Source organism: Notechis scutatus, chromosome 2, assembly GCF_049901735.1.
Source record: "Notechis scutatus isolate UNSWTSFEM ecotype Mainland chromosome 2, rNotScu1.2, whole genome shotgun sequence".
In the NCBI taxonomy this organism is placed as follows: domain Eukaryota; kingdom Metazoa; phylum Chordata; class Lepidosauria; order Squamata; family Elapidae; genus Notechis; species Notechis scutatus.
The window spans coordinates 149,218,221-149,233,803 of NC_142010.1; the positions used below are offsets into that span (position 1 = coordinate 149,218,221).

Below are 15,583 nucleotides of genomic sequence, written 5' to 3' on the forward strand. Positions count from 1 at the left end.
TGCGGAAGGGTCAACCCTCCTCCCCCTCCTCTCCCCTCGCATGTCTGTAATCTAAAACAAGTCCCGCTCCACCTGTGGTACGTCCAGGAAAAAGTGAATCCGATCCAAGGACACCCCACCCACCCACCCCCGCCACCGCGCTGCCTGCCAGCCTATAAAACAAACACATAAAATGCATTTTGCCTGCGCACCCCCCACGCCACGCTGGAGCAGCCCTTCTAATCTGTAGAAAAGCTGCTTTTGTTTCTCGTGTCCGGGGATTAAAAACCCTGGACGGACCACAAATCTTGGCATCGCCCCTGAAAAGGAGACACGCTGAAGCCCAAGAGAAGGATCCCTTGGAAGTTGTCCGTAGTTGTGATCCTGCCCCATCTTCGGAAGTGAAGACAAGGCCGCCGTGTGTGCGGGCGTTACGCCGCGCGCTTGTACCCACGCCCCGTTGTTTTTTTTTTTTTCTGAGGGAAACCCACACGACTGCCCGCACCCCAACTTCTCAAATCCCCCCCTTTCTCCTCCACCCCGAAGAGACCCTGCTGTGCCCGTCGATCACCCCCACCCCCGGCAAGGAGCACCTGCTTGCGAGCCCATGCTGCTCGGCGGGGAGTCTCTTCCCCCTCACACGCAACTCCTCAGCAGCCAACGGCGGAGAGAAGCCGAGCGAAAGCGCGCCGCGCAGGTGAGGCTCCGGGGCAGCGCGTCTCTGGGCGCCCCTCCAGGCAGCCGGGATTGGGGAGGGGGAGGAAGGGAAGCCAGCCCTTTGCCTCTGAGGGGGAGACACGCTTGCCCGCCGTTGCCAGGATCTGCCCTTACGCGCCTCTTCCAACCCAACCGCCCCCCGCCCAGTCCCCCAGCCCCAGCTCTCCTTCTCCGCGTGGCTCTGGGTCTCTCTTCGCTCCGTCCCCCCACCCTCCCAGCTGCCGCTCCCTCCCGCTCCTGCCTTCCGCTACTTGGGCTCTTTGCCAGCGCAGGCAGCGCTCAGACTCTGCCCAGGAAGCGCAGAGGCGGGCAACTCCGTGCCATGGCTGAACCATCCCGGACGGCCGCTCCTCTGCCCCGCGGCAAGCAGTAACGTAGCCCGCCAGCCCGCCAGCCCCAGGTGGGGGAGGGACGCCCAGCTCCACCCCAGGTAGGACGGGGACACCAAAGCGGGGAGGCGGCTGGATCTGTGGGCCGAGGCTGGGGAGTGGGGTTCACAATTGGCTGGGCAGACAGAAGATGGGGGGATAAGGCGGGGGTGGGATGGGGGTACCAGAGCATCCAATGGAAGAAAGAAGTAGGGCGGATGCTCATTTTGAAGAGGAAGGAGGGCGTGTGTTGCTTGATGGACAACGGCGTGAGGGTAATTATTTTCTTGACACCGGATGGTCAGAAAGTTTAGAAGCATCTTTAGGACAAGGGGACAGAATAGGACCATGTTTGAGGAAAGGCGGGATGCTCAAGAGCAGCTGTGAGTATATGCCTCTGTGTGTGTGTGTTTGTGTGTGTGTGAAGTGAGCATTAAATAAAAGAGGCCGGGAGCACTATTCCACAGAAAGGAAAATTACTTTGCATGCGCACACACAGGCAGTGATACTTTCCTTTGGGCCTCAGATGCACTCAGAGGCTAAAGGGTTTTTGAAGACGCTTGTATCTGAATATCCATCTCATTTACCAAAGCAGGGACAGTTTACAAAGGGACTATTCTGCACATATTCACAGGATTGGTGTAATGTGCACCATATGCATATGTTACTTTAAGCATACCCATAAGATCATGAATGTGCAAAGCATCCATTTATTCATGGATGTCTGCAACAGTGCGTTCGTATGTGCTCATTCGTGCGTAATAAGCTCCTGTTAGATTGCCCTGCCATTAGTTGGTGTCTTTGGACCTTGATGTGTGCGCTTCGTGCTTTGTGCCTTCACAGCTTATAGGGGCAACTTCCTTGAGATTCAGTCTGCACAGAAAATCACTTACTTTATTTTCGCTGTCAATTGCCAAATGACAGTCTCTAGAATAGACTGTCTCTACAGGGGTTCCTGCAGAGCCACTGTCACAAAACTGAATTGTGGCTTCAACCACAGGGTTGGGACCTTTGGGAGATATGGGCAATGGATTTGGCATCTAAGAATAGCTAAACCTCATGACTGATCATACATAAAATCATACATTGCAATGTCCTACCTGTCAATGAATACTTCAGCTTCAACCATAACAACACAAGAGCACACAATAGATACAAACTCAAGGTTAACCGCACCAAACTTGATTGCAGGAAATACGACTTCAGCAACAGAGTGGTCAATGTCTGGAATACTCTACCTGACTCTGTAGTTTCTTCCCCAAACCCCAAAAACTTTAACCTTAGACTGTCTACTATTGACCTCACCCCTTTCCTAAGAGGTCTGTAGGGGGCATGCATAAGCGCACCAATGTGCCTACCGTCCCTGTCCTATTGTTTCTTTTTATTTTTCTTATATGTACCCATTTCATGTATTCATAACTATGTATATACTTATACTTATTATCTTGTAAGCAATTGACAAATCAAATAAATAAATAAAATAAATAAATATGGTTTGAGGAGACCCTTAATGGATCTCCTTAACACTCCTTCCTCTTATCAAGAATCCCCTTTGTCCACCTTTCTCTGCAACCCACAATTTTCTTTTGAGTTGCATTTTTTTTACCTTCTCCCCATTGTATTCTTTTACAATTTGGGCAAAAGATGGGATTGACTTGAGAATTTACAGAGAACCTTTGATACTCAGTTGATTTGTGTTGTGCCTAAATAACATCCAACTGATTGAAGAGCATTTTGTGCCTATGTGTATATCACACAATCTACAGACTGGAGCTGGCAGAAGGTGAGGTTTGAGGATGCCAGGGGCTAAAAAGTCTCAATTTCCTCTCCACCTATTGTCTCAAAAATCCCCCACTGACGGGATGAAAGAGAAAACTTTCCTTGGAATTACAGTGATGAAGTACGCTGAAAAGTTATAGAAATATTATAAGACAGTGCCTTATTGACAATGTATCAGCAATGACGTTCAAACTCTGGGTGCTTATGCAAGTAACTGAGTAAAAAAGCCTGTCCTGTTTATATGTGCTGCATAATTAGAAGTTACAAATTCACAGACTAAAATAACACCGCTTCAGAAAGAGGCTGAAATAAAATGGTACTCTGGAATAGATAAGATTTCCCTGCTTTCCTCCTCAAACGAATACATATACAGCACTTTCCCATGAGAGCAAAACATTTAATCCAACTGGCAACCAATACAAAGCAGGAAAATAAACAGAATTGGCTATCATTATAAATGCATGGCATTTGCTTGCCACGGTCCCAGCTTGCACCGGAGATCTCTCCAGGGCTATGGAAACTGCCACCAGAAGCAACATACCATTGAATCCCAGGAGCTGGAAAACACAAATGTGAAGAGACTTTTTTTTTTTTCATGTCCTGCTTATAGCTTTCCCAGAAGCAGCTGAATGGAGGACAGGATGTTTGGGCTAGCTGGAATGGGATCCTGGTCTGGTGCAGCAGTGTTTTCATTACTGTAGAACCTGCTTTGTATTCAGTCCTGTTCTTAGGTCCAGCAGGAGCCATTTAGGAAAGCTGTTAATCTCAGCCGAGTAAAGACCTGACCTCCTTCTTATGGGCATATGGTTTTGCAATCTGGGGGTGGTTCTTTGGAGAGATTTAATTCTGGTGGCCTTCACTGTGTCTGCAAGAATTGGACCAACCCTTGCAGATCCCTTCCTTGAAATTAAGGATAATCAAAAGAGGTGCCACTCATTTGGGCAGGAACAAACCATGAGCCTAGCTTCCAGCTCTGTTTGATCTTGGGCAAGCCCCTGGTCCTTCATACAGTGGGTTGTGTTTGTTTGTTCTCTCTCTTTCTCTTGCAGAGGGTGCAGTGGACTTGGACTTTAGTAAGTAAGCTGTGAACTCATTAGCACTCATGCCAGCTCGAGCGATGTTGTCATTCTAAGTGAAAATACATTTAATTTTACCTCCTTTCCCTTCTCCCACATCCCTTCCCAACCTTCTACCGGTATATATCTTGTTTCGTCTTCAGTGGGGATGAAAGGAGTGTTTTGGGAGACCTTACATTATCCCCACCAGGTTAAATATTTTCCTAGTTGCATTCAGCTGAAACAAAGGGACATGATTTATTCAAGGCTCAGCAGGCAGAACCAGAGACCTGTGGTCTGAAAAAATAGAAAGGATGATGGGAAGGTACAATGGTCAGGTTCACGTAGTCATGAGGTGGTTTGTTTGGTTTTGATGTGGTGTGCGGTCTATATGCTCCCGTTGATGGTTTAAAGAGTTCATTAAAGCCAAGCAACTGTAGCTTGTGACATAAACTATAGGACAACAGCACAAATTGTAGTTGTGATACTTCCACAGTGGTTCTCCCACTTCCCACCCTCAGCCCATCCCAGTTTGATCTCCTAATTAGCCGGAGGATCACTGGGATTCTCTTTGTCCAAAGGACCAACCTCTGTTATCTGCTGGGATGAGCTGGGATCTGTTTCGCCTTGGCAAATTCCTGCTGAGCTGCACATTTTGCACATTTTGTATGCTGTGTTTGAATTTGCCCTTGTGACAATCTTGTCCAACTGGGAGGGGAAAAAAATAAAAAAGCGAAAGGCTGGCTGACAACTGCCCTGGTAGAGTTGCGTTCGCACTTCAGTGGTGAGAATATTTCTTTTTAAGTGGAAAGGTCAATCAGGAGGCTTGTGCCTAGGACCCAAACTATGCATCCCTCATAGCTTTGCTGGATTCTAGTGAGAGATAAATAAATGCGAGAATAAATAAAAAGTACAGTAAATAGAAGCTCTTCCTTACAGGGAGGGATTTTTTGGGGTGGTGGTGGTGGTGCTGACCTGAATTGGGAGGGACAGTGAGTGAGGGAGAGTTATTAGACTCAGTCTTGGCTTGTGGATTTATTAAATAGTCCTGTTTCTCAAAATTTTGGGACTGTTTATCTGTTCTCACATATGTGAACAGGGTATCATCTAGCCCCCACCTGAGCATCCATTTTAGCTCCTCCAAGGAAATGCTTTTCAACATATTCACACCTCTTGATGCCAAACGGGTAAAACAATAAATATAGAGAGATTTGAAGGTATGTGTGAATCAGGAAACTGGATGATGCAAGAGCATCCATAGACTCAGAAAAGCTGCACACACACACAAAATGGATTTGCATAAACGGCTGCCTGCCACCCTGTATTACTCAGGGACCGTAGAATCTGGAGGAAGCTGCATTTAGTTTATTTCTGGGACAGCTTTTTTCCTATCACAAACTTTCCTTTGAATGCAGATGAGTTTAGCCAGCAGCACTTACTGTACCCATTTGAGCCAGCTTCCATATTTTTTTACTTGTTGCCTTTCCTGTAATTTACCATGAGCACCAATGCTTGCTGGTGGGGTTAACAAGGTTAACAGGATTAACAAATAAAGAACAGACGGGAAGGATTTCCAGGATTTTCATGAGATTCGCTTCTCTGCTCGTGTTTCTCATATAATAAGGCCGGGTCTTATTTTTTTTTTTGAGCCCCGAAAAAATGGCTAGGCCGTCTTTTCGGGGGGGCCTAATTCCGCCCCCTTGCATCTTCGGGCGGGCGGCGACGCTTGGATGTTGACCTCGGCATTGGTGGGGCACTTTGTATCCGGGTCAACGCAGGCAGCACCATATCTGGGTGTGCAACAAAAGTACTTCCTAACGGCAAGCCCCCCCCCACCATTTCCCCCCCATTTCGTATGTTTTAATATAGGCCTTAATTTGGGGGGAGGGGCTTAATTTCATTTCATGCCTATAAAACATGCTGGGACTTCCTATTGGGGGAGGCCGTATTGTTGGAGAAACAGGATATATATATATATATATATAATGTTTGTATAATGTTTGAGACGTGAAGCAAAATACCTTGTTGCTGTTGTACTGTATTTCCCTTAAGTTTGAAATAGAGCTTGCCAGTTCTGATTGTGGGATGAGCAGGGTTTTTTTTTTATTATTTGAAGAAAAGGTGGGGAAAACCTCTTTTCCCTAGGTGTAACTGTGGAACAAATGAAAACCAGGGACACATGTGCTATAGGAACGGAAACCTTTGCAAACTTAAGTTTTAGTCATCTCAAAAACAATTGTTTGCTTTCTATCTAAGATATGGCAACGGAAAGACTTGAAACACAAGGTTGGCTAGCTGTAATTGCAGGTGAGAAACAGAGATGCAGAAAAAGGGAAGAATTCTGAGAAAGGAGTTTTGACTCTTAACATGCCCATATGCAGGTTTTTTGTTTTTTTTCTGATTCCAGTGTTTACTGGGCTTCTCTGATTAAAAACTATGCGAATACCAGGGTCTGAGGTAAATTCCTTCTATTGTCCCCTTGGATTTTGTACAGAAGAGTATGATATTACATCAAGCACTTTATTTCATTGGTCTTATGCCTAAAAAGTCCTGAATGTTTGGGATACAACTTCTCATGATCCTCCAACGGAAATAATCTGAAACTACTAAACCACCCCCCCACACCCTGGTAAGGGTGGGCAAAGTTATGAGCACCAATTCAAAGGATTGCAGTGTGAATCAAGGATTATTTGATTTGATCCTTGCTTATTCTTCTTCCAAATGCAGCCTTCCAAAACGTGGTGTGCTCCAGGTTACTTGGATTATTTCCCATAATTCCCTATCAGCAGAGAGGCTGACGGGGGATGGCATCAGTTCAAACCCAACACACCAAGCTGGAGTTAGCTGCTGTAATGCCATGAGTTCACTGGAAAGGTTATCCTGTCGTCAAAAACATGCATTGCTGGGAATCACATGCTGAAATATTGAAGAACCAAGTAAAAATCCCTGCATTCTCTGTTTAGTTATTAATGTGTACAGTCTTTATGCCCACACATCCAGGAAAACTATTACCCTCTTTTTATTCCAAATATATGTTTCTGCTTCAAGGAAAGAATTTTTTGGGGGGAAAGGGGTTGAATTTTGCTAGCTTTGGGCAAGTTGAGGCTGTTGTCTCAGATGGGTCCTTTGTAATGTGTGTGTTTTTTAAATATATTATTATTATTCTAAAGCAATTGAACTGCTTGTGAGTTTTAATATATTTAGGGTACAATGGACCTTGACTTAGGGACAGAGTGATAAAACATTTACTGTTTTTCCTTAGGCAGCATGTGCTTATTTCAAAAGACAGTTAGCTGGATTTTTGGGAGCCCAAAGAAGAGTTTGAGCTGTTTTTATCTTCAAAGACTACCGAATGTCAAGGCAACCAGATTTGCAAGGACCACTTTTTAAAACTGTGTGGGTTTTTAAAAACAGTAGGTCAGCAAAATCGGTTGCTCCAAAAGGAGGGCAAGGAAAATAAATATTATTTAGTACTTTAAGCAGTTTGGAGGTGGGGAGGTGAGTAGGTGGGTGGCTGACCTCTGTCAGGTATCAGATCTCTGAAATTCTTGAATGGTGCATCATTGTAGTGCAAAGAAATGACTTTGCGCTGCTTCCTTTGTGCTTCCCCAAATGTAACTACTCTTATTTTATGATCAGAATAAGAGTATCTTGGCTCAATGGACAAATGCTGGTGGGAGCTCATGGTGTGCTGGGTAAGTGTAAAGAGAAAGCCGAGAATCCTAGGGGTAGAAAGAATAGACTGTATTGCCTTGGCTCAACCTAATTTATGCTGCCAAATTTTGGGAGCTACCATTACGTATTTTTTTCATGGGTGTTCAGGTATCTTCAGCAGGCCTTGTTTTCATATAAGAGGCCGTTGAAGAGCATCCTTTGTTGGCAGTGATTGTGACTGCCCTAGAATGTCTCCGTGGTTATAATTTAGTAAGGCTAGGAGTATCTGCTATGTGTTTTGTCAGGTTTTAATATCACTTTACAATGTGTTTTTACAATGGCAAACCACTCAAGCATCTGACAGGGGTTGCATCCAAATACTATAAACTGAATAAATAACAGTCTTTCTGGAGAATTCCCAAAATGTAGCAAACTGTATGGGTTCTGGGTGTACCTTTTGAGTATGAGCCGGTTTAGGCAAGCCACTCCATCTGCAGTGCATCATTTGTGATTCTGCAAAATGAGCAGGGCATTCCCATCACTGGGGATGGTGGCCTACTTGCCAAGAGGTGCATGAGTCAGCTGGCTTATGCAGCTGAGTGTGGTTGTTTATGGCTTCAGGTTTTTGCCACTGCAAGGCCTACTGTGCATGTACTACCAGGCACGGTTTGATGGTGTGTGTACATCTTGCCAGGTAGGTGAAGATTATAGATATATCCCGCACAATGTGTGGGGCACAATTGTGCTCACACCAATAGCCCTGGACATGAGTCCTTTGACTGTGTCATACAGCATCCTTATCGAGTTACCTACTGGTAACTCAACCAGATGACAACAGAAGTGGCTTGATATAGAGCTCCCAAGGCTTACAATCACGTTGCTGTGTGCTTGTATTTCCTATATCATCTTTGTCAGCGTATGTGTGTGTTGCAGGGTGTAGCTGGGCTCCCCATCCATTGTGGCCCATTAAGTTACCTGACAGTATTGCTAGCGAGTTGCTAGGTTGCCATGGAAACTCCCAGCTTTCTTGGGGGTTAAAACACCAATAACAGGGTTAGAAGAACTTTCCCCAGGCATTCTCTGTCAGCAACAGGTTTTGAAACTATAAGTTTTGAAACCAATGACGGAAGAGGCCCCTTCAGACCAGCCTGAAGGACCGCTGCCTTGGAGCAAGATAGCAGAAGGCCAGACCACCAATCTGGCAATGGAAACTATCCCAGCTCCTATGGGATATACAGCTATTTCCGTAGCATTTTGGGCACACCTAAGAAGGTAGCTGCATCCTTGGATTGCAGCCCTGGCTTCCTGGTGTGACGTGGATCTTTCCACCAAAACCCCCTTTGATCTCCTCACTGCATTGATCTTTTTCTTTTCCACCTGCCTTCCCCCATTATTCCCCAAATCCTATCCTGGCAGCTTGTTTTTAGATTTCTTCATGACCTTACCTCCACTCTGGGTTCTCTTGCTTGTAAAAGTGACAAAGTTATTTATCCTCTACATACCTACCTGCAAGGGCTTTTTCATCCAGAGGCTTTTTCATCCAGAGAAATTGCAAACCAGATAGTACCATGGCAATTATGAGCCAACTGCCTGGCAGTGTGATGGCATCTCCTTATGGATTCCACAGGATTCCTCATATTTTTATATATAAGAAGAATACTGCCCGATCATTGTGACACTGAAGCAAATGAAACCAGCTTTCTTCTAAAGATGGGCATAAATAGTTCAGGTAGAAATGGATTTCTATCAGAAAGCAGTAAGAGAACACTGCCAGATTTCTAGCAGAATGAAGGCAGTGGTCAAATGTTTCTAATCTCAGTGTAATCTTTTAAGACATCCCTCGTCCTTACATTTCTCATTCTCTAGATTTCTGCTCCACGTTTCTGAGGTTTCCCATAGTGGAATACAGTGAAAATTATTGGGTGCCCCTCAAACTTCACAATGAAATACCTCCTGAATTTTGGCCAAATTCGCCTTGTTTTCCCCAACTTTTTTCTAGTTGTCCAAAACATTTCAGCACTGGACATTGAAAGGGCTTTCTTTCACCTCCTTTAGAAATGAACAAGTGACAATTTGTTGTCATAGGAGGATGCATAATAGAGATTCAAGACTGTCGTCTAAAGAAGCCTCCCCACTTTGCTTCTCAGTGGCATTTGAACACTGGAGATGCGTTACTTTACGTTCTGGAGACCTTCTCTACCTAAGAAACTGCTTGTAGCTTCCCATCCTTTACAGAGGGCTGCTATCCTCGTCCTTTCTCCCCCACCTTTTTTTTCATCTCCACTTCTGTCTTCTCACTCCGTTGTTATTATTAGTATGAAGTATCATCATAGCGTGTGTCTTCTTTGGAGCCTCTAAGGAAAGCTACAGAAGGAATTTTGCTTATTTTTCTTTGTAATTAAAGGAAAAAGAAGAGAAAATAAATAAAGCATTCATTTCTAAAATATTTTTAAAATGATTTACAGTAGGGGGGGGGATGGTCTTTCCCCCAGAAGCCCTTTAGGGGCTAAATTCCTCTGACAGCTGATATGAGGGAAAAAAGGTTCTGTTGAAATGGAGTTCACAAGAGAGGGAAATTTGCATCCATTGCAAGAATTTCTGTTTTAAATTTGTTTTCTCTTTGTTTGACTTTTGTTGGATAGCGTAACTTGCCCAGAAAAATAAAATACCATACCAAATGTCAATGCCAGGTCAATTTTATTTCCATTTTGTTTTGTTTTATGTGGTATCTCTCCTACATTTTCTGCCAATCGAAGCCTTTCAGGAAGCTTGTATCATATGTATTATTAATAACTTGGCAAAAATGATTGAAAAAGAACAACAAAGTGATAAACCACAAGAATCTGTGTTGCCAAAGCAGAAGGCCCTATCTGCAGCTAATTAGGATATTTCAACAGCCTAACACCAGCAGAAGAATCTCATTTTCACTGTGTTTCTCAAGAACCAATGGAAATGATTTTGCATACTTTCCCCTGGTTAGCGAAGAGCCATCCTAGTCAACTCTTTGTTTTTAGATAAAGATAAAGAATTCCGTAAGGTGAACTCAATTGCTGATGGTTACAGGGACTTGTAATCACATCTGTTTATTGGGAATAGTCCTTATTACTTTGTTCCTGTAAAAAAAAAAATGCTTTAATTTTTTTTTTATTAGTGTGAAAAGCAAAAATCAAGAGTTTTACTTCCTGCCCAGGGTCGCTAGAAGTTCAATATTCTATACATCAGAGTTAGAGCAGCCATCAGCTCTCTAAAATAAGATGATTCCAACTTCCATTTTCCTAGATCATGACGGCTGGAGAAGCTGGAATGATATCTAAAGAACCTCATATTCTTTTCTCCTCTATCTACGCATTCATCTAAGAATAAATCCACTAAACCCAGTGGGGATTCTAAAGAGATATGTAAAGGATTTTGCTCTGTACATAGCTGGATGTCTTTCATTTGTAAAAAGGCAGTTGCTGAAGTACATTCGGAATGGTTGCCAGTAAAATGTCACCATATTTTCTAGCATATATTTTATAGTACAGATAACCGATTGGAAGAGCCAGTTTTGTGTGATGGTTAAGGCTACAGGGCTAGAAACTGGGAGACCACCAGTGAGTTCTATTCCTATCTTAGGCACAAAACCAACCGGGGTGATCTTGAGCCAATCATTCCCTCTCAGCCCTGAGAAGAAGAAAGCAAAGGCAAATCACTTCCAAAACATTGCCAAGAAAACTGCAGGGAGTAATCTGGGCAGTAGTCAGCAATGATTCAAAGGCACACACGCACAACACTCCCCCTAACAATTCCAAATTGGGAAAAAAATAAATATTGCAGAGAGGGCTAAATTAAAGGCACAGTAGAGCTCTTGGCAATGTGTTAACTATGAGCTTTGTTATGCAGAGCAAAACACTCAGGCACTGGTTCTTAGTATAAAAGATGGGAATGTTGCAACTGTGGATCTATTTCCCTTTCCAAGCAGAAATATGCAATCCAATATCCAGTAATCCAATACTGCAGTTGTTTTTGTGAATGGATTGATTTTGGCAGAACTTTCCATTGCACTCTTAAGTTTGCTTTACACACAAACATGACCCTGTGGAACCAGCGGAACAACCAAATCAATGGTGGGATTCAAATGTTTTTACTACCGGTTCTGTGGGCGTGGCTTGGTGGGCCTGGAAGGGGAAGGATATTGTAAAATCTCCAGTCAGATGTGGTATTTGCTGGTTTTCCGAACTACTCAAAATTTCCAGTACCAGTTCTCCACAACTGGTCAGAATCTGCTGAATACCACCTCTGGACCAAACACAACAGATGAATCTACACTATTGATTTTGTCAAACTTACAATGTGATCCTCCAACACAAGTTTTCCCCAAAACAAATCCCACTGCATTCAATGAAACTTATTTTCTGAAAAACTATATAGCCTCAACAATCTTCCCTGGAAAACAATACGGGATTTGGTCAAATTTAGAGCTGTAAAGCAACCACAGGAAATCTGATTAATTTTATTTAAAACCCAAGTTTCTCTTCTTTAACTTTACCCCAAACAGTTTATTTTATAGCTTGATTATTGTGTCTGTTTGCTTCTTCTTTCTTCCTGTCAACATGCTGATTGCAAGCATAGCTCTAAGCTGTTTATATACTATTCCCAGGTTGTAAAATTAATGATGTGGTATGTGCAGCCTACAATAATGTATTGTTGCAATTCTGTTGAAATTGAAAGCTTTTGCTTCAAGAACATATTGAGAAAACTATTACCAAATAAATCACTTTCTATCCCAAATCCTAAACATTTTATAATGTAGGCATTGATTAACTATAGTCTGCTCATTGCCATAGATTAGGGCTAGAGAAGAAATGACTGATTAAGGCCAAAAAGCAACCAGCCAAACTACAAGATCTTCAGCCAAGGACAGTTCTAAAACAAAAAGGGGCTTGGATTATTTTTGAGACTTGAACAGCAGTTGAATTTGCAGGAATTAGGAGCTATGTTTGCAAGCGCACAAAACTGGTGTGTCGTTAAGTTGCTTTAATTTTCCATGCCGTTTTCTCTCCAACACCTGTTTCCTGACCTGTGGAGGCCTCTGGATTCCGTGTCTCCTTCTTGCCTCAGCTTTCCAGCCATACTAAGTCTCCTTTCAATCTTTACCTTCTCTGCTGTCTTTTCAAGTTTTTGTTGGTATGGTTTCTTTTCAATACAATAACCATTTCAGGAATTGGGTTTTTAAAATCCCCCACCCACCCCTGTTGCATTTTAAGTTTCATTTAATTCTACTGAATGATTTACATTTTAAATACTTTCTGAAAAAAATAATCTATATACAAAATTTAATCTAATTTGGTAATCATTTTTGGATTATCTTCTACTCATAGACACATCCACATCTCTTAACTTAAAGGATAGGTTTCCCTCCCGCAACTGATAAGATTAATTTTTCATTTTGATTTATAATTTATATTCTTCTAATTACGGTTGCTGATACCTAATATTAACTAATAATTACCTGCACATGAAGATATCCAAATACGTACAACAAATGTTATTTTGAAAATGTGTACTCAGTACACTCAATGTTATGATGCTTGCCAATTTTTTGCCTGATTATTTTGTACTTCTCTACCATTTGCCTCACTTTTGGTTCTTTCTTACCTTTTAAAATACTAAAGGAATTAAAATAAAAATAAGTATGTGCTCCTTTGGCCATAACCTGCACTGCCTTTTAGTGACTAATAGGTAGTTCAAATCAATCATGATTGCATTCTGTCTTTCCTACTGTTATACAAAGTGAAGCTGTAGGAAGATGATGTAATGATATGTGAGAAAGACCTTGAGAAAGATGTGGGGGGGGGGGAGGAGAGAGAAGAGATGCTGCCTAGGGAACAGTCAGATAAGAGAGGGCATAGTCTGAAACTGCATAATGGGCAGAAAAAGAGGCACAGAAGGGATCTCCCTCATTTCTCAGGCTGTTAAAGGAGACAGTGGGATATTTGTACTTTCAGATTTGCAAGATTCTACAATAAAGTAGAATTCACTCATCTGGTTTAGTTTTCTACCTGGGAAGGCTGACAGATGTCTCCCTATTCACATTCCCTTTTACCTACTTAGTTAAAAGAGGGACTCCATTATCTGAGCTGCAAAAAATCCAAGTGAGCCATAGATGGCAGTAAAATGATACAGAACATTCTTGCTGTTTGCTGCCATGGATGGTACCAGTAGTTCTCTTGATTCCTGCAACCCAGACATGGATTGTCTGGGCAAAAGTGGGTTGGGTAATTTTAATTCAGCATGTTGTAGGAATCCAGCCATTGCTTTAAGAAATTGTGTACAGATTGTGTAATGTACATCATCACATTAAGAAATAATATAGTTCATTCTTTGATATTCTGTGATATAAATACTTTATAGCACTCGTGTTTTATTAACCTAGAGTCCTAGGCTTAGGGTTCAATGTCTTGTGTGATGTTTTCTGGATTTTCAGGATGCTCCTGTCTGCTAGTGTCAACATTACAGGATTCAGGATGAGTTGGCTGGTGAAGAACTTGCTTAAAAGTGTCCCATGGGCAGCCAGTTTGGGAAAAGCCTTTCTTCTTAGTTAATAGACAGAAGAAGAAAAAACAGTCAACATAGGCCTTGCATATATGTATGCAAGCTTTTCTCAGTCTGTAAAGTGCAAGTGCTCTTGCATTGCTGCGTCTTTGTAATTGGCAGTGAGTAGAGGCTCTGTTGGAAGGCCTATTCAGTGAGTGCCCTTAGGCTCTGGAATGCAATCCTGAGTCACTTCCTCATTAGCAATGATGGAGAATTAGGAGAGCCTTTGGTGCATAATTCTCATGCCATCTTTAGTATTTTAAATGCTTGGCTTTTCCCTACTATTTTGTGGTCTTCTGGATTGATTTTGGTAGGGCTGATATGAACCAGCTACTAGTATATCAGATATACATATTGAGCAGGGAGTGACCAAATATGACATTGATGCCATCTTGTCAGTGGTGGTATTCGACCGGTTTGGCCCAGTTCTGCTGAGCCGGTAGCGGCGATGAGCAGCAGAGACCAAAACGGTTCTCTCCAACGCTCTGCTATTGGGTCCACCCGGGCTCCCATACTAACCTTTATGTCCTGCTTTTGAAGCGCGCATAGCAACTGCTGCGCGGCAGCTGCAGGGAGAGTGCAGGATTGCAGGAGGCGAGTCGAAACACCTCTGCGCCTGCGCAAAGTATGTGTTTGGCACGCGCACATGCCATGCCCACTGAACGGGTGGTGAAAATATTTTAAACACACCACTGCATCTTGTGACACTCTGCCCTTTCTCTGCCCAACCAATTTGTTTTTCGTAGTCCTTTTCCCTGAAAGCCTTGCAAATTTTGCAACTCATCCTGGTCTCTGCCTTCCCCCAACTTCAGTGTTTCATCCAGTTCTTTCTTTTCAGCCCAATATGCTTCCTTATTGCCATCCCTTTCCCATTCTGTTGCTTTCTGTCATTTAGTTTCCTGGCCTTCAGCCATCTTCTCTATGCTGTACTCTTGGTTTTGTTCTCCTTCATTTTGTAGTTTATCTTCCTATCCTCTTTTTTATTTGCTGGGATCAGACACCATGCTCAGCCCTAATATGGTTTGCTTAGGTTTGGTTTGTTATCAGTATCATCACTGTTGGTTAAGAACTGATTAAAAATATGTGAAAATAAGATTACTGATTATTTTCCTCAGCATCTTGTCCTTAGGCCTTTTTTCTTTGGCAAGTCTTCCCCATGAGTTTCTTTCTCCATCACCGCCTATTCTAGTTTTTCTTTTTACTGAATTACCTGTCCTTTGGGTTCCTGTATCTTAGTTTTCTTATTCAAGGTGCTCTTTTCTCATTTATCATCTGAACTCTCTGTCTTTCTGTTAGTGTTTGTGAGCATTCAATTGCTAATTGTTTTCCCTCTTCAGTTAAAATGCTTTTAAACATTCCATGACACTATAGGCCAGGGATCCCCAACCTTTTCGACGCCGCGGCCCGGTTCCGACATCAGCTGGGCGCCGCAGCCCTTACCGGGTCAATGTTGGC

The 15,583-nt window shown here is 42.9% G+C and overlaps 1 protein-coding gene across 3 annotated transcripts in view; it reads left to right on the plus strand.

The window, feature by feature from the left end:
- Positions 1–278: 278 nt before the first annotated feature.
- The window catches only part of LOC113422949 (caM kinase-like vesicle-associated protein), a 32,717-nt gene continuing 17,412 nt past the window's right edge, over positions 279–15,583 (plus strand). The window contains exon 1 of one of the 3 annotated variants that reach the window (XM_087956638.1): positions 279–676. The gene's annotated coding sequence lies outside the window, so the exon portion shown is untranslated. Of the gene's footprint in view, positions 677–908; positions 1,127–1,422; positions 1,448–15,583 lie in introns of those variants that run through there. The other 2 variants (XM_087956637.1, XM_026684137.2) reach the window with 2 other exon arrangements.